The sequence below is a fragment of the Canis lupus genome, chromosome X, assembly GCF_003254725.2.
Source record: "Canis lupus dingo isolate Sandy chromosome X, ASM325472v2, whole genome shotgun sequence".
In the NCBI taxonomy this organism is placed as follows: domain Eukaryota; kingdom Metazoa; phylum Chordata; class Mammalia; order Carnivora; family Canidae; genus Canis; species Canis lupus.
The window spans coordinates 4,850,048-4,876,981 of record NC_064281.1 but is presented as its reverse complement, the minus strand read 5'-3'; the positions used below and the strand labels follow the sequence as shown (position 1 = coordinate 4,876,981).

At 41.2% G+C, this 26,934-nt stretch overlaps 1 long non-coding RNA gene across 3 annotated transcripts in view; it reads right to left on the bottom strand.

Annotated features, from left to right (window-relative positions):
* Positions 1-26,934, bottom strand: part of LOC112652550 (uncharacterized) — a 141,990-nt gene that overhangs the window by 114,173 nt on the left and 883 nt on the right. For 2 of the 3 annotated variants that reach the window (XR_007409441.1, XR_007409443.1), the window contains exons 2-3: positions 26,666-26,844; positions 10,279-10,349 (exon numbers count right to left, since the gene is read on the bottom strand). This is a non-coding gene — a long non-coding RNA (uncharacterized LOC112652550). Of the gene's footprint in view, positions 1-5,390; positions 5,879-10,278; positions 10,350-26,665; positions 26,845-26,934 lie in introns of those variants that run through there. The other variant, XR_007409442.1, reaches the window with a different exon arrangement.

The window sequence follows — 26,934 nt, the reverse complement described above, 5'->3', positions numbered from 1 at the left end:
TTATTTATGATAGACAGAGAGAGAGAGAGAGAGAAGCAGAGACACAGGCGGAGGGAGAAGCAGGCTCCATGCTGGGAGCCCAATGCGGGACTCGATCCCGGGACTCCAGGATCACGCCCTGGGCCAAAGACAGGTGCCAAACTGCCGAGCCACCCAGGGATCCCCAAAAAGTTTTAAATGTATTTTTACTTTTTCATTTGAAGATCAATGGTCAATATTTATTTTTTTAAAGTTTTATTTATTTAAAAAATCTCTACACCCCATGTGGGGCTCAAACTCACAACCCTGTGATCAAGAGTAGCATACTCTTTCGACTAAGTCAGCTAGTTGCCCCAAGTTAGTATTTCTTTTTTTTTAATATTTTATTTATTTATTCATGAAAGACACACAGAGAGAGGCAGAGACACAGGCAGAGGGAGAAGCAGGCTCCCTGGAGGGAGCCTGACACAGGACTCAATCCCGGGACCCGAGGATCACACCCTGAGCCAAAGGCAGATGCTCAACCACTGAGTCACCCAGGCGTCCCCCCAGGTCAGCATTTAAAGAGAAAGAGCAACATAGGACACATCACCATCACCAATAAAGACTGCATCAAGAGGAGAATGACATGTTTCTGATCTCAAGGTTCTTCCGTGTGTGTGTGTGTGTGTGTGTGTGTATACATAGTATATATACACAACATCATAAAAATAGCACACGTATATATGTATATATAACATGATAGCTATATAAGGAGACCAAACACCTGGCAGTGAAATCATTCCACAGAGTATACACCCCTCAAGCAACATACCCCAGGGAAGTACAAGGCAAAGATGAGCACCAAAGTAGACACTGATGGAAAAGTGGGCCACACACAGAATCTGATGGACATCAAGGGTTTCTAGACAAAGAAAATCAGCTGAGCAAAAGCTCTGAGGACAAACTGCCCCACAAGAAGCCCACAACCTACACCAGAAGTAACGAGATAATTTTGAGAGTGGAGAAAATGCAGTAGAGAGATGTTCTTAGATGCTATGACCTTGCGACAGTAAGAATTAAAGTCAAACAGGGGTGGGGAGCAAAAAACATTCAGGAAATGTGAACTGGAATAATCTGAGCACATTATTTATCACATCATGATCAAGGCCTTAGCATTGCAGATCTTGGAGATACAAAGAGACCTGTATGCCAAGAAACTTGACCTGTGTTTAAGGCACTCATAGTACAACAAAAACCACTGATCTTTTTACAGTTTCATAGTTTTGCCTTTCCCAGAATGTCATAGAGTTGGAATCATGAACTCTGAAGCTTTTTCAGGTCAACTTTTTGCACTTAGTAATACGTACTGCAGGTTCCCACCATGTTTTTCCATGGCCTGATAGCTCCTTTTTGATGCTGAGTAATACTCCATTGCCTGAATGGGCTACAGTCTATTTCTCCATTCATCTACTGAAAGACACCTTGGTTGCTTTCAAGTTTTGGCAATTACGAACAAAAGTGCCATACAGGGTTGTGTGCAGGTTTCTGTGTACACATAAGTTTTCAGCTCCTCTGGGTAAATACTAAGGAGCACAATTGCTAGATCATATGGCTAGACTATGTTTAGTTCTGTAAGAAATCATCAAACTGTCTTCCAAAGTAGCCACTTTGCACCATCTTGCATTCCCACCAGCAATGAACGAGGCAGTTCTTCTCGCTCCACCTCCTCCCCAGCATTTGGTGTTGTCAATGTTTTGGATTTCACCATCTCTAACAGTTGTGTGGTGGTATCTCATGACTGTTTTAACTTGCATAGGATGTGGAACATCCTTTCATATGCTTGTTTGCCATCTGTACTCTACCAGTTTTAACTGATGGAGATTCTTTGCAGTGTCACGTGAATACCTGGGCAGATACGAAAGATAAGCAGCTGTGTTTCCAGTCACAAAACTCTGTTCTCCCTACAACTTTGAGTTGAATGGGCTTTAAGCACAGGTAGATGTTCTGCCAGAGAAAGGCATCAATAAAGTCAGATACCACCTCAGAGGAGATGCCCCCACGTGCACGGAGTGTGGGAAGCACCGTGATTTGAAGAGGCTAAGATATGCTATTCTCTGGAAGGTCTGGACAAGGACCAAGCCAACAGCCCTAGTAAGTCACCAAATACTACCACAAATGTTATTAAGCTCTCTCTGAAATCTTGACCTTAGCAGAGCATACAGGTCTATGAAATCCAAAAGAATATTCATGATCACTGTGAAAAATCTAGGAGGAAGAAACCACATCTTTACTAGAATCTTATCAAAAGGCTGGAGAAACCAGTCCTCAGGTCTTCCTTCACTGTAGACTTCCTAGTGAGTCATTTTAGAAAGTGATTCCATAAGTCCTCCGCTGCAGGAAGGTACACACACTATTAACATCACTAGAGCAGCTGCCTCAAAATTAATTTAGTACACTGATTTCCGCATCACTTTGAAATGCAGAATTGGTCATGTCATGGCTGTCGTACTACATTTTATTGGAAAAAAAGTTTTACTCCTGGGAAGTGAAATTCAATCACTGTGTACAAACTAAAATGTGACTTTTTCAAAATTGTTTGAAATGTCTCAGAAATGTTTCTTTGGGGGTGCCTGGGGTGGCTCAGTCAGTTGGGTTCTTGATTTTGGCTTGTGTCACGATCTCTAGGTCATGGTGGGATTAAGCCCCATGTCTGGGTCTGCATTCAGCACAGTCTCTGCAGGAGATTCTTTTTCTCTCTCTCTGTCCCTCCCTACCCCTGTTCACGCACATGCACTGTCTCTCTCTTTCTTGCTTAAAAAAAAAGAAAAAAGAAAGATGTTTGCAAAAGGAGGACTGGACAATGGCAGAGCCACCTACTTCTAAAATACATCATTTTTATAAATTAAATACTATGACATATAGAAATAGTGGAGCAAACGATATTCAGATGAAAGCCAGAAAGACAGTCACCATTATTCTAGTCATATGAAAGAGTTAACTGCCATTGGTAAATTGTGAAGTGGATTATCTGCAAGAAGGATGTGTGGGTGGCTCAGCGGTTAACCATCTGCCTTTGGCTCAGGGCGTGATCCTGGAGTCCTGGGATCGAGTCCCACATCGGGCTCCCTGCATAGAGCCTGCTATTCCCTCTGCCTATGACTCTGCCTCTCTTTCTCTCTCTCTGTCTCTCATGAATAAATAAATAAAATCTTAAGGAAAAAAGTATCTGCAAGATTTTCTTTTAAGGGGATAGTGGAGAGTAGCAGGTATCAACTCCTTGTCTTTAAGTTGAAAGGCAAAGACAAGATCTTGGAAGAAACGCTAGGTGGCTCAGTCAACTGTGCTAATATTAGGAAAACTTTTCTCTAAAATCTGGTTCCTTGGGGCCTGGTGCCTCGGTTGGTGAAGTGTCTGCCCAGGTCATGATCCTGGCCCAGGTCATGATCCTGGGGTCCTAGGATATGGCCCCCTACTCAGCAGGGACCCTGCTTATCCTTCTGCTACTCCCCCTGCTTGTGTTCTCTCACTCTCTTTGTCAAATAAATACAATCTTTAAAAATTTTTTTAAAAATAAAATCTGGGGGATCCCTGGGTGGCTCAGTGGTTTGGCACCTGCCTTTGGCCCAGGGCGCGATCCTGGAGTCCAGGGATCGGGTCCCATGTCAGGCTCTCTGCATGGAGCCTGCTTCTCCCTCTGCCTGTGTCTCTGCCTCTCTCTCTGTTTCTCATGAATAAATAAATAAAATCTTAAAAAAAATAAAAATAAAAAATAAAATCTTGTTTCTGGACAGCAGCACAGTTTCCAATCCACATTAGTTACAAACATGGATGATGGCCTGGGAGTCAGAGACATTGGCATGTATGGGGCTCCCAGGACTATGAGGTCGTTGGGTGCTTCTTGGGTGACATGCCAGTTTGAGATCCAAAAGGAAGAGTTTCATTCATCTTGTAAACAGGTAAAAACACAGAGTAAAATAACTCAGTGATGTATAGATGATATCAAGATTAAAGGGATCAATCTATCCTTAGAGAAACATCCCCAAAGTGGTCTGTAAACATTACTGATTGTAAAGGGTAGAAGCTGGCAAGATTATAAAACTTCTCCAGTCCCACAGCAACTGCATAACTTTATCAGAGTGCGCATTATGCCAATAGAGAGATGACATTGCTTGTGATTAGTAAGCAACACTGGTGTCTGGAGGCCATCTGGCGCTTTATGGATAGGCACAACTGAACTAAGCCAGGTGGTTTATACTCCTTTGAACACAGAGGGAAATCAGTGACTGCTTGGTATGACACAAAGCATCTTCCTGCTCAGAAGGCCAACTCCATCTATCACTTCTCTTTTTCTTTACCACGGAGGCCATCCAATGGCTCACAAATGGATACCTCCATATAAGTAAAACACGTTGAAAGTCTAACGGGTTCTGGAAGGTGCAGAGTTCTTATACTCTGGTGTTGACAACTGAACTGTCTCTTTGGAAAGGACTGTCACAGTCGAGACATTCTAAGCAGGTGACAGCAGCATTGGCAATTCACGTCATTGTGTATGTATGCTGTCATTTTCATCCAGATAAGTCAGAATTCTCTAGGACTACTTAAACCCTTTGCAATAGGCCATCCTTGGTTGATCTTGTAATTACATTATTCCAGAAAGTGTATCTGTAAAGCTTTGGTTATTTCCACATTGAAAGAGATTCCCCACTGATCAGATTAAGTTAGAATGAACTCTGATGAGCACAACTGTTTCAGCATCCAAGGTAGGGTCACTGAAACATATTGATCAATTTAAGCAAAATCAGATTTTGATATGGTCTCTCTAACTCCCTCATTCTCTCAAGTACCTACAGTAAGCAGTTGATTCTCTCCGAATCCTGAATGAGCCTAAGTGCTTTGTTCATAGGAAATAAATGTATGTTTTCCAAGATGTTTCATTGTATATTTTTATGTCAGCCTAAACATCACAGTTCCCTGACAATGTGTTCTCTCCAAGAACACAATTCTTGATTGGATACTCAAGCTCCTCTTCATTTTGTGGTATGTTATTAATTGACTCAAGGATTTTGTATATCTGTTATGGGCTAATTTCTTTGCTAAGTGCTGGGAATGCAAAGTAGGACATGGTTTCTGTTCTAGACTACAGAAAGACTTGCAAAACAATAATTATAGTATTCTGTGCCATGGATGCTAATAAAGGAAATGTGAAGTGAGAACACAGAGGAGGGACTCCCAGCATGTCTTGGAAGAACCAGAAAGACACTGAGATTAAATGTCTCTTTTAATTGTCCCCTTTCCTCAGAAAATGTCTGGGGAAATGTGTTGACCTTTCTTTCTTAAATTAGGTAATTTTAAGACTGAAATCTTGCCATTTGCAACAACATGAATGAAGGTAGAGAGTATGATGCTAAGCAAAATACGTCAGTCAGAAAGACAAACACCATATGATTTCACTTTTATGTGGAATTTAAGAAACATGAACATAGAGGGGGAAAAAGAGGCACACTAAGGAACAGACTCTTAACTATAGAGAACGCAACGATGGCCACTAGAGGGGATGGGGGGGATGAGTGAAATAGGTGATGCAGATGAAGAGTACACTTATCATGATGAGCACTGAGTAACATAGAGAACTGTTGAATCACTCTATTAGATACCTAAAGTAATATTACACTATTTAAAAAAATTAAAACAAACTCTGAGTTTTATCTATGACCATACACCAACAAAACTGTGAACATTCCAAACTTCTATGAGGTACTGCACTAAGATCTTCAAGGTATCATACAATCCATGAATTTCACGAGGATAAAGTCAATAATGCTGAGTGATATGAACTTCTACCATCCTTGGTTTCACTCTGATCGACTTCAACTGAAACACGTTATTTTCCTGGATCCGCACTTCTGATTGGGTCATCCTGGAAAAATATGCCCAATGATGAGACAATATTCTTACTAACACCATAACAAAATGCCCACTTGCATGGATTTGTATGTGTACTGAATATAGACTTCTTGTGTATCCTTTAAAAGCCAGACTACTGGCTAAATAGTATCCTACCTTTACTGGGGCATGTACATTCTAAGTAATATTGACCTTAAGGGGATCCCTGGGTGGCTCAGCGGTTTAGCGCCTGCCTTTGGCCCAGGGCGCGATCCTGGAGTCCCGGGATCGAATCCCACGTCAGGCTCCCGGTGCATGGAGCCTGCTTCTCCCTCTGCCTGTGTCTCTGCCTCTCTCTCTCTCTCTGTCTGTCTATCATAAATAAATAAATCTTAAAAAAAAAAATATATTGACCTTAAGGCCAAAATCAAGTCTAATGTTGTCTGAGAAAGTTTCAGCTAAGAAGACTGCATCACTGCTTGTCAGAGAAATGACAGTTCAGATCTCTTGGTCAGAGTCAAATTTTCTTTTGTTTTGAGGTTTCATAAATATTGTCACTAGGCATGTCATATCTAGCAGGGCCACGTGTGATATTCGGAAAACTAATAATGAGACAACTGATAAAACTGTTGATTTGTTTTCTCAATTCAATTTTCCAAATAAGAAAGTACAGTATTCACAAGAAGGTGCTTTCAGAAATTATAAATGATGATCAACTGTTTTCTACATAAATGAATCCAGTGGGTTAGGAGACCTCAGTAGTGCAAAAGTTTGTTGGCTTACATGGAAAGAGGGCCTATTTCTATTTTAATGACTTATTTTATTATAGAAAAATTAAGAAATGCTCTCCACTTAACAATCTAAAGAAACATCCTGCTTACTCATAAGATGTTCAACATGACTCTAAAGCAATCCCATATTCAATTCCTTTTAGAAGGAAAATAGCCTCCCAAAGCCTCAGTTCCTCATCAGTAGGGGACTATATAATTTACATACTATGCATAATTTACATACTAGTTGTTTATCCCTACAACTAGAGTGAAAGGGGTGGGCTAACCAGATGGGGCAGTGGACAAGGCGTGTCAACTGGGGTATCCTTCGTAAACATATGGTTACCCCACACATCAAAAGGAAGCTTGTTGGTTCGATCCAGCCACATTTGCCCAAAGGCTACATGGTAGCATCACCTTGGAGAACACACATACACACACTTACAACATATACAAATACAGATGCACACATGTGTACATGTATATACTTAAATGCCTAAGCCCTTCACTAGACCAATTAAATCTGATTTCTGAAAGTGTACTGAATCTTGGGCAACAATCATTTTTAAAAGCTCCCCCCCCCAAAATTAAAATAATAAAAAATAAAAGCTCCCCCATGGGGCATGCCTGAGGGGCTCAGTTGGTGAAGCATCTGCCTTTAGCTCAGGTCATGATCCCAGGGTCCTGGAATTGAACCCCATGTGGGGCTCTCTACTCCACAGGTTGTCTGCTTGTCCCTCTCCCTCTGCTGTTCCCCCTTTGCCTGTGCTCTCTAGCTCTCTTTCTCTGTCAAATAAATAAATAAAATCTTTAAAAAAAAAAAAAAAAACCTCCCCCAAATGATACAAATATGCAGCAGCATTGAGAACCTGTGAACTGGATGATCTCCAGCTCTTAAAGTCTGGGATCAGAACTCTGGAGAGCAAATTTACAGCACTTGCTGTTATCAAAGTTTTATAAGAACATGCTACTCTCATTTCTAGAACACAAAATGTTTAATAGCAGTAAGATAATAACCAACATTTACTGACAAAGGATTTACAGTTAACAAAACACTTTCTCAACAACATTTTTTTCTCTCATATTAACCCCACAAGAACGTCAGATTGGTTATTATTACAGACTTTCTGTGGGTGGGGAAATTCAGACATAAAAGATCAGATACGGGGATGCTTGGGTGGCTCAGAGGTTGAGCGTCTACCTTTGACTCAGGGCATGATCCCAGGATCCTGGGATTGAGTCCCGCATTGGGCTCTGTGAGTGGAGCCTGCTTCTCCCTCTGCCTATGTCTCTGCCTCTCTCTCTCTCTCTCTCTCATGAACAAATAAATAAATCTTAAAAAAAAAAAAAAAGATCAGATATGTAGTGACAAGTTATATCATACAACAAGCCTGTGGAATAATCAATCCCAGGTCTTGATTCTAAGGGCAGAAGATGGGAGCCAGTATGAGGGATTCCTATTCCATAGGTCTGAATTCTACTTCTATCATTTGCTAGCTTGATGAGTTTGGACAAGTTATTTAACTCCTCTGTATGTTATCTCTGAAATTAGAATCCTACTGATCTGTTCTTTGAAGTATTGCTATAAGTACTGCATGACATTTTACACAGCAGGCCTCAGCCTTGTGACCAATAAATTGATGTTATTAGTAGAGCTACTCTATTTCTTCTCCTCCTCTCACTCTCTCCCCTCCTTTTACTACTATAATTACTACTACCACTAGAACTAATAATAATAATCCCTGCTATACGCAGAGTAAACGGCCCTTCAAATAAGCAAGCTTAATTACAATCTTTACCCTCTTCCCACATACTCTGCCAAAACACCAAAATGAAACATCTTCAAAGAAGACAGTCTAGGAAATCAGACACACCCCAGAAGCATAGCAATATTGAACTTGGGTCATCTTTGTCAGACACAGCAAACAACCCAGACCGCTGACAGGCACTAAGCTGGGTTTAGAAACCTCAGTGACCAGCAGCCTTGAAGACATGTTGCTCCAATCTGCCTTCCAGATAGAACTCAGAGACCTACCGCAAGGAGGGAACAGGGCCGGCCATATCCAAACACAGCACCTCCAGACTTGCTGCTGTGTGGAAAGTGAGGCCTCACTCTTCTTGAGGAAGCTGCCAGCCAAGGGTAGAGGACGGTCATTGGTAGGAGGGTATGGCCATCACTGCCCAGGAGCTGCCACTCTACAGGCAAGCTTCCCATCAGCCTGTCCTTTCTTGTGTGGCTCTCGCCACTCAATCCTTCCCTAATTTCCCCATCCTTTCACACGTATCCAATGACACTGTAGTCAGACAACTTCCCAGTAAAAAATAAGAGCCCAAAACACCCACATACATTCCAAACAACCATGTCAAGGCTGGTGGGGTTGTGCCCTACAAGACTGAGAAACAACAGTGTGGAAGATAAATTCTGACAATTGTTTTGTTCCAAAATTCTATTCTTTTATGATTTTCTAAGAGTTTATTATTTGGAAAGTTCTATGAAGTTATGAAATACACTTGACTTGTCTATCTGAGTGCCTACAACATGAAGCTGAAGGGGGGAAAAAGTGATTATGGATCATGTTCTAGTCATGTCATCTTTGTTTTGCAAATTAAATTTGTTACACCACATTAGCTCAAAGATATGAACATTTTAATAATTCCAGATCCATAAATTGCAAGAAAAATGAATTAGATTTTAAAATGTATTCAGTTCCATGGCACTGGGTTCCTTGAGGATATATTTTTCATCTAAGACAGAAAAGGTATTCTAAATGACTGCATTTCCATTTTCTCCACTTAATTTCATGCTCATTTTTGTAATTCATGTGTTTCAACATATTTAAGACATTGAAAATAAAACCTTCATGACAGATGGTAAAGTATTAGTTTGATCTAGTAATCTAAATGGTTTTAATATTATCATGGTTAAGAATAATAACAATAGAATAGTTGCTACAAGACAGTATTCTCTGCTCTTTGTAGATATTAACTTGCTTGGCTTCAGAAACATTTAAAATATTTTTTAAAGTTTATTTATTTGAGCAATCTCTGCACCCAACACGGATGGGGCTCAAACTCACAACCCCACCATCAATGCTTGCATACTCTATGAACTGAGTCACCCATACACCCCCAGAAACACTTAAAATTTTTAGTATAATCACTGTCTTGTATATGTTAACAACCATTTCACAGACTATCTGATCTGGTAGGTTAAATATTTTTAACGTTACTATTTTGTGGTTTAGGATAATGATAATACAATACCTACACAGCTCTTTGAACAAAGAGTATTCTATGCTCCTTACACATATGAACTCATTTAGCCTCATACACATTCTATAATTTGCGTGTAATCATCATCTCTAATCCGTAGATTAGGAATCGAGGAACATAGAGGTCAAGTAACCTTTCCAAGGTCACACAGTTTTAAGTGGTAGAGCCTGGATTTGAACCAGGCAGTCTGCATGAACCAGAAAAATCAAACACTGACTTATTTTAAGCCATGTCAATTAAACTTCTAGTCTGTGTGTGTGTATAGGTAAATGTATCAACGCAGATGCAAACTGAATAATATTAAATCGAGTGAATTTGTCTTAAACAAATGTATCCATTTTAAATCTAAATTTAAAATCCAAACACATATGGTCCTTGTCAAAGTACTCACCCCGAGTATCTGACGCATGTTCAGTGTGCCTTGGCAGTGTGGACTCTCTTATTCAGATTACAGAGGCACCCCTGGAATTGAGATAACAAATTAGCAAGCTATCCAAGGAAACTCGTCCCCGCACTCAGACCTATCTGGGGTTAGACCTGAACAAGGATTTTTCATGTGCAACAATCATTTTGTCAGACCTTTTGCAGTCAATTATCAGTAAGCATTCGTGGAGTACCTACTGCATGCCATTCCCTCTGCTAAATCCTGGGGTGTTTAAAAGGTCACTACCAATCCACTGATGTAGCAGGATTTCTTGGCCTTCACCATAGGTTTGACTATGAAACATTCCAATTAATGCTCTTTCTTTTTTTATATATATCAATCATATATTTTTATGAAAAATGTGTTTTCTCAAGAAGTGCAATGAGAAGTGTGACATTTTACAAAAATCTTTAATGTCTGGGGTAACAGGGATCCCTGGGTGGGGCAGCGGTTTGGCGCCTGCCTTTGGCCCAGGGCGCGATCCTGGAGACCTGGGATCGAATCCCACGTCGGGCTCCCGGTGCATGGAGCCTGCCTGCTTCTCTCTCTGCCTGTGTCTCTGCCTCTCTCTCTCTCTCTCTGATGTGACTATCATAAATAAATAAAAAAAAAATTAAAAAAAAAAAAAATGTCTGGGGTAACAGAAGACAAGTAGATTTCACGTTTGCTTCTTCATTTAATCTCTTGTGACACTGCTTTCTTTGTCAATACCCCACTCACACCCTGGGATTCCACTGGCCATATTCAGTGTAGAAGTCACGTTGCTTTTATGTGCAACTTGACTCCAGGGACTGGGTAGGAGCCTGGAATCTCCCTATGCCACCTTCCATTCAAAGTGTGAGCTCTTGTATCACAATGGCTGGGTGTCATCTCTCTCTTTCATTAGACTGTGGTCTACCTATCTCACTCATCCACAGGGACTATAAAAATGCGAACATATACAGCACTCAATCAATACTGCTGAATAAATATAGTCACAAAAATAAAGTCCTCGATTATGGAGACGATTCATAACCTCTAAGGCAACCATGTTGACCAAAACACTTCTTTGAAAATATAAGCTCTAGGGCAGCCCCGGCGGCACAGCGGTTTAGCGCCGCCTGCAGTCCAGAGTGTGATCCTGGAGACCCTGGATCGAGTCCCACATCAGGTTCTGTATGATGTCTGCTTCTCCCTCTGCCTGTCTCTGCCTCTCTCTCTCTGTCTCTATGAATAAATAAATAAAAATCTTAAAAAAAAAAAGCTCTAATAGATGTGTTTTAAAAAACCTACTATGTTAACATTATAGACATTTTTGTCTTCATGTATTTAAATTTCTAGCACTTGAGGCCCATGGTGTGAAAGAATTTATAAATTCATTAAGACCTAAGTTCAAACAGCTTGGTTATTAAACTTGGTGAGGAGATGTCATTTAGGTGGTAAACAAGCCTCATAGTTAATTAAACATCAATACTGAACATAATCTTTGCTCTGTTCTCCTTCACACGTGGGCAACATTGAGTGCTAAAATGGTATTCACCAGAGATGCTGGGAGGGGGGGCTCAGTTTTGGCTCAGGTCATGAAACAGAGCTTCCACATTCAGTTCCACATTCAGTGGAGTCTGCTTGAAATTCTTTCTCTTTCCTTTCCCCCCTCCTTCTGCTCCTCCCCCAACTCAGAGTTGCATGCACTCTCCCTCTCAAGTAAATAAATAAAATCTAAATAAATAAAATGATATACACCAGTCTGAGTTATGGACAACATGTCTAGAAGCCACATATGCAAAAAAGAGTCTTATGTATATTTACTAGTAGTAGCTCATTCACCATAAAATTAATGATTGTCAGTTATTTGGTTATCTCACATTCATGGCCTTTTATATAATTTTTTTATATAATGTTTTATATTAAAATTTGAGATATATATCTTCAGAAAGTAAATTACATACATTTACCTACATGGGTGTGTGATACATACATCACACATATTAATTTTCTAAGCATAGTCAATATTTTCTCAAAATCTGTATTTGTATTCTCTAAATTTTCTATAATGAGTATGTGCTTCCTTGAAAACAAGAATATTTTACTTATTTTTTAAAAGATATTTATTTATTTATTTGAGAAAGAGAGAGAGCGTGAGCACAAGCAGGGGAAGGGGCAGAGAGAGGGAGAGGGAGAAGCAGACTGCCTGCTGAGCTGGGATCCAGACGTGAGGCTCCTCACTGACCGTGGAGCCCAGTGAAGGTCTCAGTCCCAGGACCCTGAAATCTCAACCTGAGCCGAAATTAAGAGTCAGATGCTTAACCAACTGAGCCACCCAGGTACCCATCTTATGCTTATTTTTTATTATTTTTATTTTTTTATGCTTATTTTTTAAATTAAACTTTCTTCACTAAAAAAAAGGGGGGGTGCAGGGGGCAGCCCGGGTGGCTCAGCAGTTTATTTTATTGTTTTTTTAAATATTTTATTTATTTTTTGGCACAGAGAGAGGGGCAGAGACACAGACAGAGGGAGAAGCAGGCTCTATGCAGGGAGCCCGACGTGGGACTCGATCCTGGGTCTCCAGGATCACACCCCAGGCTGCAGGTGGCGCCAAACTGCTGCGCCACCAGGGCTGCCCTAGCTCAGCAGTTTAGCGCCGCCTTCAGCCCAGGGCCTGATCCTGGAGACCCCGGGGTCAAGTCCCATGTCAGGCTCCCTGCATGGAGCCTGCTTCTCCCTCTGCCTCTCTCTCTGTGTCTCTCATGAATAATTAAAAAAAAAAAAAAAGTAAATACATAAACTGGATGTAATAAATAAATGGCTAGCTGGCACCTCAGTGAACACTTTAAATAACAATAAACATTAAAAACAGTGTAAGGGCACCTGAGTGGCTCAGTCATTAAGCATCTGCCTTCAGCTCAGGTGATGATCTCAGGGTCCTGGGAGTTCCACGCTGGGCTCCTTGCTTCTCCTTCTTCCTTTGCCCCTCCCCTCATTCATGTGCACTCTCACTTTGCCCTCTAAAAAATAAATAAAACAGTCTAAACAGGTAACTCTCTAACCATCTGACTTTTATTCAGGACAGAATCTAGTTCATCTACATCTGAAACCAGTAAATCCTCTGCAGAGTACAGGTGAGGAAAGCAGGAGAAATGAGGACAAAAAGAACCACCATGAATCTAACTTATCTGTTTTCCAGCATTTATGTATTTAATCTTATATCGAGATTTCAGGAACACCTGGATGGCTCAGTGGTTGAGCATCTGCCTTGGCCTCAGGGTGTGATCCCGGGGTCTGGGGATCGAGTCCCATATTGGGCTCCCTGCGAGGAACCTGCTTCTCCCTCTGCCTATGTCTCTGTCTCTCTCTCTCATGAATAAATAAATTAAATTTAAAAAACACAATTATATCGAGATTTCAGTCATGACAATGGTAAGCAACAAAAGCAGCCCTTTTGACGCAGCAAACAGATGGTAAAAAATGATATGAACAGTTTCTGACTCCTCGTGGAGGTGATGAGGGGCACGGTACAATACAGGCAAGGGAGACTCAGTCATTTCCAGTGGCACTGAGGCCAGGTGCAATTGAGACCTCCTAGGAGCTGTGGCTTCTCCCTGGCATTTACAGGTGGTAAGTAATGTCCTCTATGGTAAGTAATGTCCTCTTCAATCGGCCAGCAGGGGGCAGCCTGGAAATAGGTACAGAAAACAAAACATATCTTGAAGATTCCAGGAAGCCTATTTTCCCACGCAGGTCGGATCCATCTGGCATCAATTTTTGTGGGATTACGCACATCATCTTGGAGGATACACAGCCACTCTTCTGAAAGTCATGCACTCACTGAGGGCAAACATTTCTGAGAATCTGCTGTGCTTAATTGCTACTATCATTGTAATTGAGTTGCTTGAACAAAATCAAGAATCAGAAGTTTCCTCAACTTTTTGACAACAGCCAACAAATAACCATGGAGAAATAGAAACTATACGATAGCAGTAACAGTCTTTCAACAGAGTATATACTAAAACCAGCCTTTGCAGAGTCACTGGCTGGCACACAGCGACTGGAGCAAGTAACTCTGTCTCAGGGTTGTGACATTAAGCCTCTCGTTGGGTACAGAAATTACTTAAAAAATAAGATCTTAAAAAACAACAAGCCAGCCTTTGTTTATAGGTCCCAGCTATGCTAGAAGTATTTCTTTCTTTTGCTTCCTATTGTCCAGATCATGTGGTAAGGGTGTTTTGGAATGTCTGTAAGGGAACTTTCTTTATATCCTTCTGAGTTTTTATTGTGGAGACTGAGATAAGGAATAATGATCAGGAAAGACTCTGGCACGTAGCCGGGCTCAAATAACTGTTACTTGGTTATTATTAACTATTACGTTTTTTTTGTTGTTGTTGTTGTTGTTTTTAAACTTTTATTTATTTATGATAGTCACACACAGAGAGAGAGAGAGGCAGAGACACAGGCAGAGGGAGAAGCAGGCTCCATGCACCGGGATCCCGACGTGGGACTCGATCCTGGATCCCCAGGATCGCGCCCTGGGCCAAAGGCAGGCGCCAAACCGCTGCGCCACCCAGGGATCCCCTATTACGTTTTTATGCAGGACACTTAATCAAGTCTAAAGGCCACAATAGAAACTTGGGGAGTGCTGGTCCAACTCATGAGCTTCCAGGCTTTGGCGCTCACCCCTCATCAGGGAGCAATGGTCGGACCAAAGATAGAGCCACATACACACTGGACCAATTATATGTCTTCTCCACCAGAAAACCAGCTATTCTTTTGTGCCATTTGACCGAACTGAGGTTATGTAAACTTCTGAACTGACAGGCTCCTGTGTCTGGTCCCATACAGCTTGAGAAGCAGAGAAAGTCGGATCTCCTGAGAGAAAGGGAAATGAGCATGCCAGATGAGACTCCACATGAGCCTAGAAATCCAAAGCAGAAGCATCGTTTCTGAAGGCTTTCCAATTCCTAGTACCAATCCTCAAGGCTTCCATCTTTTCCTGGGTTCTATAATCTAACAATATTTTTTTTTCTCTCCACATATGGTGACTTCTGCTTTTTCTCTTAGCAACCAATGGAATCAAAGTAATCTCTACACCCAATGTGGGGCTTGAATTATAACCTCGAGATTAAGAGTTACGTGCTTTACCAGTTGAGCTAGCCAGATGCCCGTCTTTCAGCTTGTGTTTTATAAGTGAAGTCCAATGGGACACTATACAGCCAATAAGCAGAATGGAAATATGATTCTCCTTATCATCCTCTTCACATAGAGAATCTGCGATGCCTCATGAGTGCAGAATTACAGTAGCCTCACCAAACATGGGAGATCAGTGAGTTTTGAAGCAAGTACAAGCTAGGCATGTTGCATCTAGGACTGAGTCAGCATGGGTGCAGCCAGCCTCAAGAAGACACGTTATCCCATCCCAACCAGAACTTTCTTCACCAACAGAAAGAAGGAACCAGTGTCCTAGGAAGCACAAATGACCAATATCAAACTCTATTATGTTCATTTTTCCTCAAGTCACTTTCCTGCATTGGCCCACCACCAAAAGTGACGAAAGAGAAGGAAAGCACAGGACAGAATCACTCAGCCCCTTTTTCTTTGAGCTCTTCCACATTCATCAGGTAGAGAGTGTTGGTGGAATGTGTGCAGATCAAGGCATGAAATAAAGAGAATTTGATTACTTTGCAGAACATCCTCACTGTTGTGGTAAACACAAAATGTATATGAAGGTAGGAGTTACAGATTATGAACTGTGCGATTCCACATCCTAGTTAAATAGTCTGATACTTGTCTCTAAAGTAGGCATAATGCAACGTCAGCAAAATGGTAAAATTCATGTCAATAATTTAGTTTTAGTTTCTCTTTCTTTAGAAAGACATGAAATAGCAAATAACAACTTCCATAACATGTTGAAAGAAATGGAAGTAAAAAAAAGACTTATTTTTTATTTATTGTTCAAGATTTCATTCCTTTATTCATGAGAGACAGAGAGAGAGGCAGAGACACAGACAGAGGGAGAGGCTCCCTGTAGGAAGCCCGATGTGGGACTCGATCCTGGAACCAGGGAACCACGACCTGAAGCAAAGGCAAGACATTCAACCACTGAGCTACCCAGGGGCCCAAGAAAAGACTTTCAATGGCACCTTTCTCCCTCCTTTTGGAGCAAGGGTTCTTGCATTTCCCTTTTGCATTGGACCCTGAAAACTGTATCAGCTCTGTTCCTGGGACCTTGTGTCACACATAAAGATAGAACTTCTGGTCAAGTTACAGGCTCTGCATCCATCTCTGCTGGTCTGGTTTGGTTCCTGGCCTGGAGTTTACAGAGAGGTCATTTGGCATTGTGGCACATCAATTTTATTCCTAATGCTAGAGTCCACAATCCTGGCTTTCTGTGTTGATTTTCAAATTCCACGACTCCAGGTTCTGCATCCCAATCTTAGGCTGGTCCTGATTCTCCCACCCCTTCTAAGACTGCTCATCAGGCTGAGCAGAATCCTCGAGATCACCACGCTAAGCTTATTTTAGCTCAGACTCTGCATCCGGGCACCTCTCTCCCCCAAATCTTCATTATGGCTCTGGCGCCACACTGGCCAAATTGAGAACTTCTCCAAGAACAATGGTTTTCAAGCCTGGCTACACTGGATTTACCTGTGAATTGTTTGCTTGTTTCTCCTTTCCAAATAATATTGATGTCTGGCTTCCATCCTAGACTAATCAAAAGCAGCGGGATTAAGAACCAAGACACTAGGGTATTACAGCCTCTTACAGCTGTCTTTGGAAAAATGAACACAGCCTTTATTTCTCTGCATGTGTCTATAAATGGCCCCTCTACCCCCAAACATACACGAGAAGCGGAGGAATTAACACGCTGATTTTCTATGTCAATGCCCCTCCTTCCATCTCCCACTCAACTGTGCTAGTGGGCAGGATGGGCTTTCTCCTTCTGTGCAGGCAGGGACTTACCCTAAGTTATAGCCCAAATTCTCTCCTTATAAAGAGTCTACTGAAATTAGTAGTCCTCAGGGCATCACAGCACCCGATATGGAGGCCTCAGGCCTAGAGACTGCATGAAAGTTTTAGGCACAAATGATGTCACTTAGTTTGAATATGCAGAGGGAGAAGGGAGGAGACCCCAAGTCTAAGTCATGAGAATCCCAATTTCATGGTTTGGTGGAGGATGAGTCTCTATAGATCCTGGGAAGGTACAGCTGGACAGCTTCATTTCTCACTTCATTTATCAATGTCTTTACGAAAATGCCTGCTATAAACACCTGTGAGTGTACATCTACTTTGACTCTGGCACTAGAGAGGCACCAGGGCATAGTAGTCAAGAAGTGAATCCTGTCTCTGGTAATGGTCAAGGATCTCAAAAAAGTTAGTCTCCTGTGCCTCAGTTAGCCATCCTTAAAACGTGAGTGCCACTGTAGGTATTCACAGGGTTCTTAGGAATAGCAAACACATTGGTATTTGTAAGGTGATTAGAAGAGGCAAATTGCAAACACAACTCAAGAGTATGTTAAATAAAGAAAAACAAAGTGGGCATGATGTTTTTCCTCCAACAACGTAAAATATAAAGCAAATAAAAATACATTCAGAGGATTTTTGTGTTGCTCAAGGTATCACTATGATTTGCCATTCTAGCAGAGTTTAAAAAAAAAAAAAGAAGTATGAGCCAAATATCAGGAAAATGTGTAAATAATGGAAACAACCTTTGATTCAATAATCACATGTCAACACCTAATGAAAATACAGCCTAGGTGGATGTTAACTCAAGTACTATACAAGTAAAAGTGGGATCACTGAATTGATGTGCTTTGACTACATTGTTATGAGAAGTATTTCTCTTCTAAAAATGAAGCAAAAATGGGACACCTGAGTGGCTCAGCAGTTGAGCTTCTGCCTTTGGCTCAGCTGGTTCGAGTCCCACATTGGGCTCCCTGCATGGAGCCTGCTTTTCCTTCTGCTTCTGTCTCTGCCTCTCTCTCTGTGTCTCTCATGAATAAATAACTAAAATCTCTGAAATTAATTAATTAAAATAAAATAAAAATTAAGCAAAAATGTTATTTTATTTTCCTTTATAACACAAGGAAAATGAGCTTTAGTATTCGTCTCTGTTCACAGAATGGTGAAATTAAATTTAATTACATTTTTAAAAAAGATTTCATTTATTTATTTGACTGAGAGAGCACAAGTAGAGAGAGCAGCAGAGGGGGAGGGAGAGGGAGAATCAGACTCCCAGTTGGGCAGGGAGCCCGATGTGGAGCTTGATCCAGTGACCCCAGGATCATGACCTGAGCCCAAGGCAGACACTCAACCGACTGAGCCACCAAGACACCCCTCATTTTTTTTCTTTTAAAGATTCATTATTTTAGCGAGAGAAAGAATACGTGCACATGAGCAGGGCGAGGAGCAGAGGGAGATTAGCAGAGACTCCCCACTGAGCCCGGAGCCCAATAAACAACCAAGAATCGGAGGTACAAACATAAGAAAACATTTAAGTGTAAATAAGTTTAGGGGTGCCAAGGTGGCTCAGCTGGTTAAGCCTCCAACTCTTGATTTTGGCTCAGGTCATAATCTCAGGGCCATGGAATTGAGCCTTGTGTGGGGCTTCGTGCTCAGCGAGAAGCATGCTCATCGAGGAGTCTGCTTGAGATTTTCCCTCTCCTTTCCCTCTCCTCACCAGCCCCATCTCTAAAATAAGTAAACAGATCTTAAAAAAAAAAAAAAAAAAAAAAAAAAAAAAAAAGATATCTTGCCATTTGCGATGACATGGATGAAGGTACAAAATATGCTAAGTGAAATAAGTCAGTGAAAGACAAATACCATATGATTTCACTCATGTGGTATTTAAGAAACAAAACAGATGTACAAAGAAAAAAGGAGACAAACCAAAAAACAGACTCTTAACTATAGAGAACAAACTGATGATAACTAGAGAGGAGGTTGGGGGAGGGCGGTGAGTGAAATGGGTAAGGGGAATGAAGAGCACACTTATCATGATGAGTACTGAGTCATGTACAGAATTGTTGAATCGCTATATTGTACACCTGTAACTAATGTAACATCGTATGTTAACAATACTGGAATTAAAAATTAAAACAATAAAAAATGTAAATTAAATAAGTAAAATTTAGAGTATATGTACATGAAAATGAAGGATAATTACATTTCAGAATTACAAAGCCTTCTGAAGACCCTTAAATTTACGATCCCTGTGAGACATGTTCTACATCTACAGCTTTTTTTTGGTTTGTTTTTAAAGATTTCACTTATTTATTCACGAGAGACACACAGAGAGAGAGAGGCAGAGACACAAGCAGAGGGAGAAGCAGGCTCCTTGCAGGGAGCAGATTGGGCCTGGATCCCAGGACCCCAGGATCATGCCCGAGCCAAAGGCCGCCGCCACTCAACCACTGAGCCACCCAGGCATTCCTAGAGTTGTTTTTCTTAAGTGAGATGTGCATCTGTGGCTACTCAAAGGACTATATTTCATGAAAAGCTTACTTTCTTAATATGGCAATTCAAAAGTATGTTAAGAGTGAGATCATGTACCCCAAGGCGAGGAGAGAGAGAATAAGATACTGGAAACAAAGCCCAGTGCTTAAAATGACAACCTAAGTAGAGCTACCTGCCTCCTATGAGAAATTTATAAATGCAAAACTAGTATTTGGCAAGACTGAGGTACCTGGGTAGCTAAGTGATTGAGCGTCTGCCTTTGGTTCAGGTCATGATCTGGGGGTCATGGGATTCAGTCCCGCATCAGGCTCGCCACAGGGAGGCTGCTTCTCCCTCTGCCTATGTCGCTGCCTATCTGTGCCTCTCATAAATAAACAAAATCTTAAAAAAATTTTTTTTGGTTAAGTCTACACCTGGATTAGGCTTCCCTAGGCAATGGTGTGGTTGGGATAGGATGACTTTGAACTTGCCATCTTCTCTATTCAGGAAATGAATTCTGTGTTTTATTTTTTTAAGATTTTTAATTTATTTATTCATGAGAGACACACAGAGAGAGGCAGAGACACAGGGAGAGGGAGAAACAGGCTCCATACAGGGAGCCTGATGCGGGACTCAATCCCGAGACTCCAGGATCACGCCCCAAGCTGAAGGCAGGTGCTTAACCGTTGAGCCACCCAGGCATCCTTTCATTATTTTAAATATATCTGCCTATAGAAACCTAGGACAGTTTATTAGAACTTGGGGATTGTTTTCCCCTCAGGGAAAATTGTATCAGTCTCTATAATTTAACAAATATCACCATGTACTACCATCATATTTTATGATCTTCTACTCTGTGTTCTGATAATTTGAGCCATAATAGGTGGTCTTGAAATTACAGCTGTCTTTTACAGGTCAGGCTGAGACCTTTTGAAATTTCACTCTGACTTCAACTTTAGACTTCTCATCCACTGTACCTGTTCATTTTGTAGTTTTTTTTTTTTTTTTTTAGATTTTATTTGTTTATTCATGAGAGACACAGAGAGGCAGAGACACAGGCAGAGGGAGAAGCAGGCCCCATGCAAGGAGCCCAATGCAGAAATTGATCCCGGGACTCCAGAATCACGCCCTGGGCCGAAGGCAGGTGCTAAACCGCTGAGCCACCCAGGGATCCCCCATTTTGTGGTTTCCTAAACAGAATGCATGTGTGTAGTTGGGGATGTCCTTTGATCTCAGAAATTCAGAAGATGTTGTAAACAGTGTTTTTGAAAGTTTGTGTTAATTGCATAGGTACTTTTGGTTTTAAAATAAAATGTTAGTGGGCACTCACTAAATGGGGACTATATACTCTTTACAAAAATGGATTATAATGAGTGATGAAAAGACATTTGGGATCACTTCCTACTCTGCAAAATGTTTTTAGTAGAATAGCATTGCCATTATTGTCACTGTTGTCAAAAAAAAATGTTTGCTAGCACCTATTTCTTTGACCGTAGGTGTAAGAGAAGATCCTTGCTACAGCTCTGAGTGTACCACAGCTTCCTACAGGGAAATTTATCAAAGGGAAACATTTCTATCCATTTATACCAATGTGGTGAGCAACATATCCAATATCCCATATAATTAAAAAAACAAACAATTCTATTGCTAATTGAATGCTAAACATTTATGCCAAATAATACTTAACCATACATTTAAACCTAACTAATACTGTCAACTAACTTTTCAAGGCATCAAACATCATAGTTGGGTTCTTATTTGTTTGGGGGACTATGCATCAGGTAATTATGTATTGTGCAGTTTTATATAACCAAGGAATAATATTTTTTGTTTTATACAGAAATAATGGCTGCATTTTTACTTGTGTTTAATTCAACAAATATTTATGGAATATTATAGTAGATATGTTTATTTAGACTGCCAGACTTTTTCTTTTTTCTTTTTTTATTTTTACTTATTTATTTATTTTTTTGCCAGACTTCTTCCTAAGGAGGCTTGCCCAACCAAGTCCATCTGGACCCAGCTTCCAGCCTGGACTAGAGTTACTGCTTCCAGTCCTATTTGGCCATTGCTTGCACAGCACATGCTCCTTCAATCATGGGCCCACATCATTGTACAGGTCTCCCCTGCTTTTTGAAGGCTCGCATTACACCACTTCCCTTTTACAAAAGACCTACATTAGTACCTCTTTATTAGCCAAAAGAAAGAGGATTTTCAGTTTTACGAAAATACAGCATTTCACGTTTTGTAGCGAGCAGTTACAGAGGCAGTACCACCCCAAGCAGTAAGCATGGTGCCAGCCAAAAGTGGCACCTTCAAGCTCCTTCTCTGGAAACTGCATGCAGCATCACAAAACCAGGCCACCGGAGCTCTGAACTGTGTCTGTGAACATCTGTGCTTTAACTCAATGTATTTTGTGCATCTGTTACCAAAATGTGTCCTAAGGTAACAGATTTTTTGAGGTCTGGGAATGGACAAAAATGTTTCCATATAAATTAATGGTAATTGCTTCTTTGCTTTACACTATTTGGGTTAATGAAAGATTTCATAGGGATGTTCTACTTTCAGATGGCAAGAAATCTGTATTACAATTTGCTGTTCACAATACTCTTCCAGGGATATTCATGTGATAAAAACGGAACCAGAGTCTAAGCTTCTAAGTCTGAAAGATGGACAGTGATCAGCTGGGACGCTGCTGGGGCATGAACCTCCTGCGGATGCCCTGCCTGGAGAATGAAACTAAATGAAACCCAAGTGCTTGATCCAGGCATTACTGCAGTGAGCCCTACCTCTAAACTTCTAGATAATTTCAACCAGCAATTCTCTTCCTGCTTAAGCCAGATATCTGAAACACAACAACTAAAGATTCCCAACCCTTACAAACGTTTATGAGTCTTGAGCTATCTACTAGATGCTGGCAAAAAACACGAAGTACAAGACAGTGCCTGCTCCAAATGACCTCTGAGCACAGAGAGTGGAGGGCCCATATCTCAACCAAAATAAAACATCATAAATGCTTTGGCAATGCCTCATGCACCAACAAAGGGGAAGATATGGTGAATACTAACAGGAGGTGGCTGAACGTTACCCAAAAGGATATAATGAGACAGCAAAGCCTGATTTAGGCTTCGAAGAATAAAGTAGGGCTTAAAAGAAGAGAAAAATGTGCAAGGACATTCCAGCAAGAAAAAAGTGAATTAAAGGCAAGAAGTTTATCTTAAGATTCCCCCCCCCCCCCCCCACCGAATGCCTAGCCCAGTCCCTTTCATATATGAGACACCAGAAAAAGTTTAAAGAGTAACCAAGGGCATAAAGAGAAAAATGATTAGATAAATGATTTCTCTGGAGTTAAGGCCTTGCCTTGGCCAATGACATAATGACCTTTTATAACACAGCTCCTAATAGGAATTATGTTCTTTTTACAATAACCTACTTTATGATATGGCTTCCAGGAAAAGTAATAATCAAAAAGAGTTACTGCTGTGACTGTTAAGTGGGGAGAGGGTGGCCTTAATTAATTGCTGGACTTGCTTTTTATTTTTCTTTCTCACATACGAACAAGTTCTCTAAATGGCATTAATAAACACATTTATGGGTCACATCGATCAAGGGTTTCTTCCATTTTTCAGTAAAATTATAAATATCTAAATATGAACACTAATTGCAAATTCTGATCAGAGAAAGAACTGAGGGAAGAAACAAGGTTCTGAAAGCTATGGTGGTCAAATAGCATGCAAGACTCAGCACAGAATGAGAGCTTATATTTTATTAATTCATTGTTGAAACAATGTAGGAAAGATGGGACTCTGCACAGGGAGTGTTTTGGGATGATGGGGACCTGGGCTGATAATCTCTGCATCTGTCTGGATGTGGGAAAACTGTTTTAATTCTAAATATTCGTGTGTGTGTGTGTATATATATATATATGTATATATATGTTTTTTCCTTTCATCGCTGTTGTGAGTTATACAAGACAATGCGTATGCAGGACTGGAAGGTCAAGGAAGGACAATAATTGAAGAAACTAGTAATAAGTAGATCGCAGTAAATAAGAGTAGATGCTTAGGAAAGGAAGTCATTTTGCAAAAACAAAACAGACTGAAATCTTTATTTTGTCTCCTTGAAATGAGGTGATTAGATAATTGGATGTTTTAGCAATTAGGGTGTTTCCCTTGGTAACAGCAACAGTAATGTTTAAATACAGTACTCCACATTAAAAGAGAATATTTTGATAAACTTCATGAAGCTGAAGGCACCAAAGCTGACATTGTTTATCATTCAACAATTTCATTTTTTGACGTTATTTCCCTAAAAACCTCTTCCACGCTAAGAAAATCATTTGAAGGACAGCAAGAAAGGTAGTTTCCATCCACCTGTACAAACTGTGGACCATGAATGTGGTCAGATAAAGGGTACAGCTCTTCTGCAGTATAATATCCAAGGCAGACAACACATTTTCTTCTTTAGCGCTTTTTTTAAATATTTAGGACTCTGTAATGCATTTGGTACTCCAACTCCACTACCTGCGTATCAAAGACCTAAACTTCTCTTCTATAAAATATATGAAGTATGCAAATTTTAAAAGATCTTCTGCTCTTACACTTATGTAGACTACGAACCACAGGCACTGTAATTAATTCCTATACAACAGTAGAAACACTCTAGCATTTCTATTGCTCAACGCAAATGTATAGTACATTGGGAATGTCTTAAATTAGAATGAAGCTTTAAAAAATAAATAAAAAGAAACTTCTAAATAAATGCTAAATTTTTAAAATGTCTCTTTCACATGAATAACTTGATATTTAATTTCTATGCCATGTAAAGAAGACTTATAGATTACATATTCCTAGATGCATCTAACCATAAATTACACTTCAGAACGTCTACTTTGAAAATGTTTACAGTTTCCACATTATCAAAGTCCTTTGTTACGTATGCATATATACATGTATAACAGAAAAATATATATTACATGTAAAACTCATGCATATTTTGAAAAAAAAATTTTGCCATTTAGAAAAGATTTAGTGTTCCTGTAAGTAATTGGTTCCTCTAGCAAATTTCTAGAGAGAGAAAATGGCAGATGCAGAAGTATCATCTTGATTGGAAGATTGAGTAACTCGATTCCAAGCAGGTTAAGAAAGCGAACAGTAGGGCGCCTGGGTGGCTTAGTCAGTGAAGCGTCTGCCTTCGGCTCAGGTCATGATCTCAGGGTCCTGGGATCTAGTCCCACAACTAGCTCCCTACTCACTGGGCAGCCTGCTTCTCCCTCTCCCTCTGCCTCTCCCCCTGCTCATGCCCTCTCTCTCTGCCCCTCCCCCTGCTCATGCCCTCTCTCATGCACACTCTTTTACTCTCAAATAAATAAAATATTAAGGAAAAAAAAAAAAGCCAACTGTAAAGGGTGAGTGCAGTGGGGCAGTGAGTCGGGGAGCACTATAGCTTTGACCACAGGCTCTAGAAATGCCATCATAGCTTAATCCTGCTTCTCTCTCAGCCCCGATTGCCCCTTTATTTGGGGACCGGCTCCCTCTGGGTGGAGGCGTTCATTGCTTGTCCTTCTTTCGAGAGCGATCCATGGGAAGGGATGCGGCCTCCCCGGGTTCAGATGGGAAGTTCTACTCCATGACTGCAAATGTGCCTTTCTCTGACATTGGTGGTGTTCTCAAAACAAGAGAATGCTTCAAGTAGGCATGAAAGGCATGCCAACAGGGCGGTTATTAGCTGATACCTCCGTTAAAGGGGCACTGTTCTGTGTTTGTAACACCGTGGCCACTTTCCCCTGAAATCAGGACCAGTACCCGAGATTCCAGGAGGAGGTGACAGGGGTGAGGAGTCATGAGAAAGGAAAGAGGACAAGTGTGTTGCAGGGGCAATGTTAGCATGCCCCGCAGAGGTGTTCACGTGCATAAAGGAGCCAAAATTGGGAAATAACATTAAAGTACATGCGCAGCGAACTGGAAGAGATCAGACTCAGACTCAGAAATACTGAGAGAAGGTCCTATTCTTGGGGTCAGGATGTGGCAAGTAGCCCCATATTCTGTACCTGTCTCCCTCTTTATGGAATACACGGTAAAACGTCGTGGGAGGAAGCTTGGCACAAGGAGAGGAGAGTCAGGTTTAAACAGTGTGTTTTCGTGCCAGGTGCGACTGTAGGCGTCTCTGTGAGCTACTCCCCAGCTCAGTGCTCACCTCCAGAGCATCTGTGCGGCTCAGGAACAGCACATGATCAGGTCTCGGTAATGATGCATCTTCAGTCTCCTTGCCCACTCCAGTCTGCATCCCTCATGAGGAAGAACTGAATTCTTTTCAACTTTGTAAGCCCTGTACCAGGAGACTGTTATACAATGAATGCTTCATGAATGTTGGATAAATGGCTAAATAAAGCAGTTCAAGACTAAATTACTAAGGAAGACAGAGAAGCAAACACAAGCAAATGAATTATTATTAAAAAAAAGTTCTTCAAGGTCAATTAAATTACTGTATATTCACAAGAGTAATTTACTGAAATCCAACAGCCAAAATATATTTATTGATGATGTTACCGCTGGCCCCTAAATTACAAAAACAAATACGAATGAATCTCATATATATATGTTTATATTTTATTTATTTATTCACAAGAGACACACAGAGAGAGGCAGAGACCGGAGCAGGAGGAGAAGCAGGCTCCCTGCGGGGAGCCCAATGCACAGGTGGATCCCAGGATCACGACCCAAGCCGAAGGCAGATGCTCAACCCCTGAGCCGTGCAGGCAGGCGCCCCTGACTCTGATATTCTTTGTTACTTTAGGGAGGTGAACGTTTCCGTTAGCAGCATGTGAGCATGATAAGGGCGAAACGGAGAGACCACGTTTTAAAAGAGCGTTTAAAACGGTAAGAACGGAGTTTCGGAGTTTTCTGAAGTCACGTGGCACGACACTTTAAGGCAGTAGCAGCTCACTCACCCGCAGTTGTGCCCACGGTGGGTGCCGTCGTCTTCCCTTCAAGCGGGGGCTCCCGCAGTCCTGGTGCGCATGCACGCTGCGCAGGGGGCAATGTTCCCATCTGCTGGATCCACCCGCCGGCAGGGCCCGAAGGCAGGACACCGCCGCCCCCGCTCCTGGCCGCGTGGACTCGGCCTGTCCTTGAAGTTTGAAGGTCAGCAGATCGCTTTACGCCAGCAGCGGCAGGAGCGGCAGCTCGAGCAGGGCCTCCCAAACCCTAGTGCGCATGT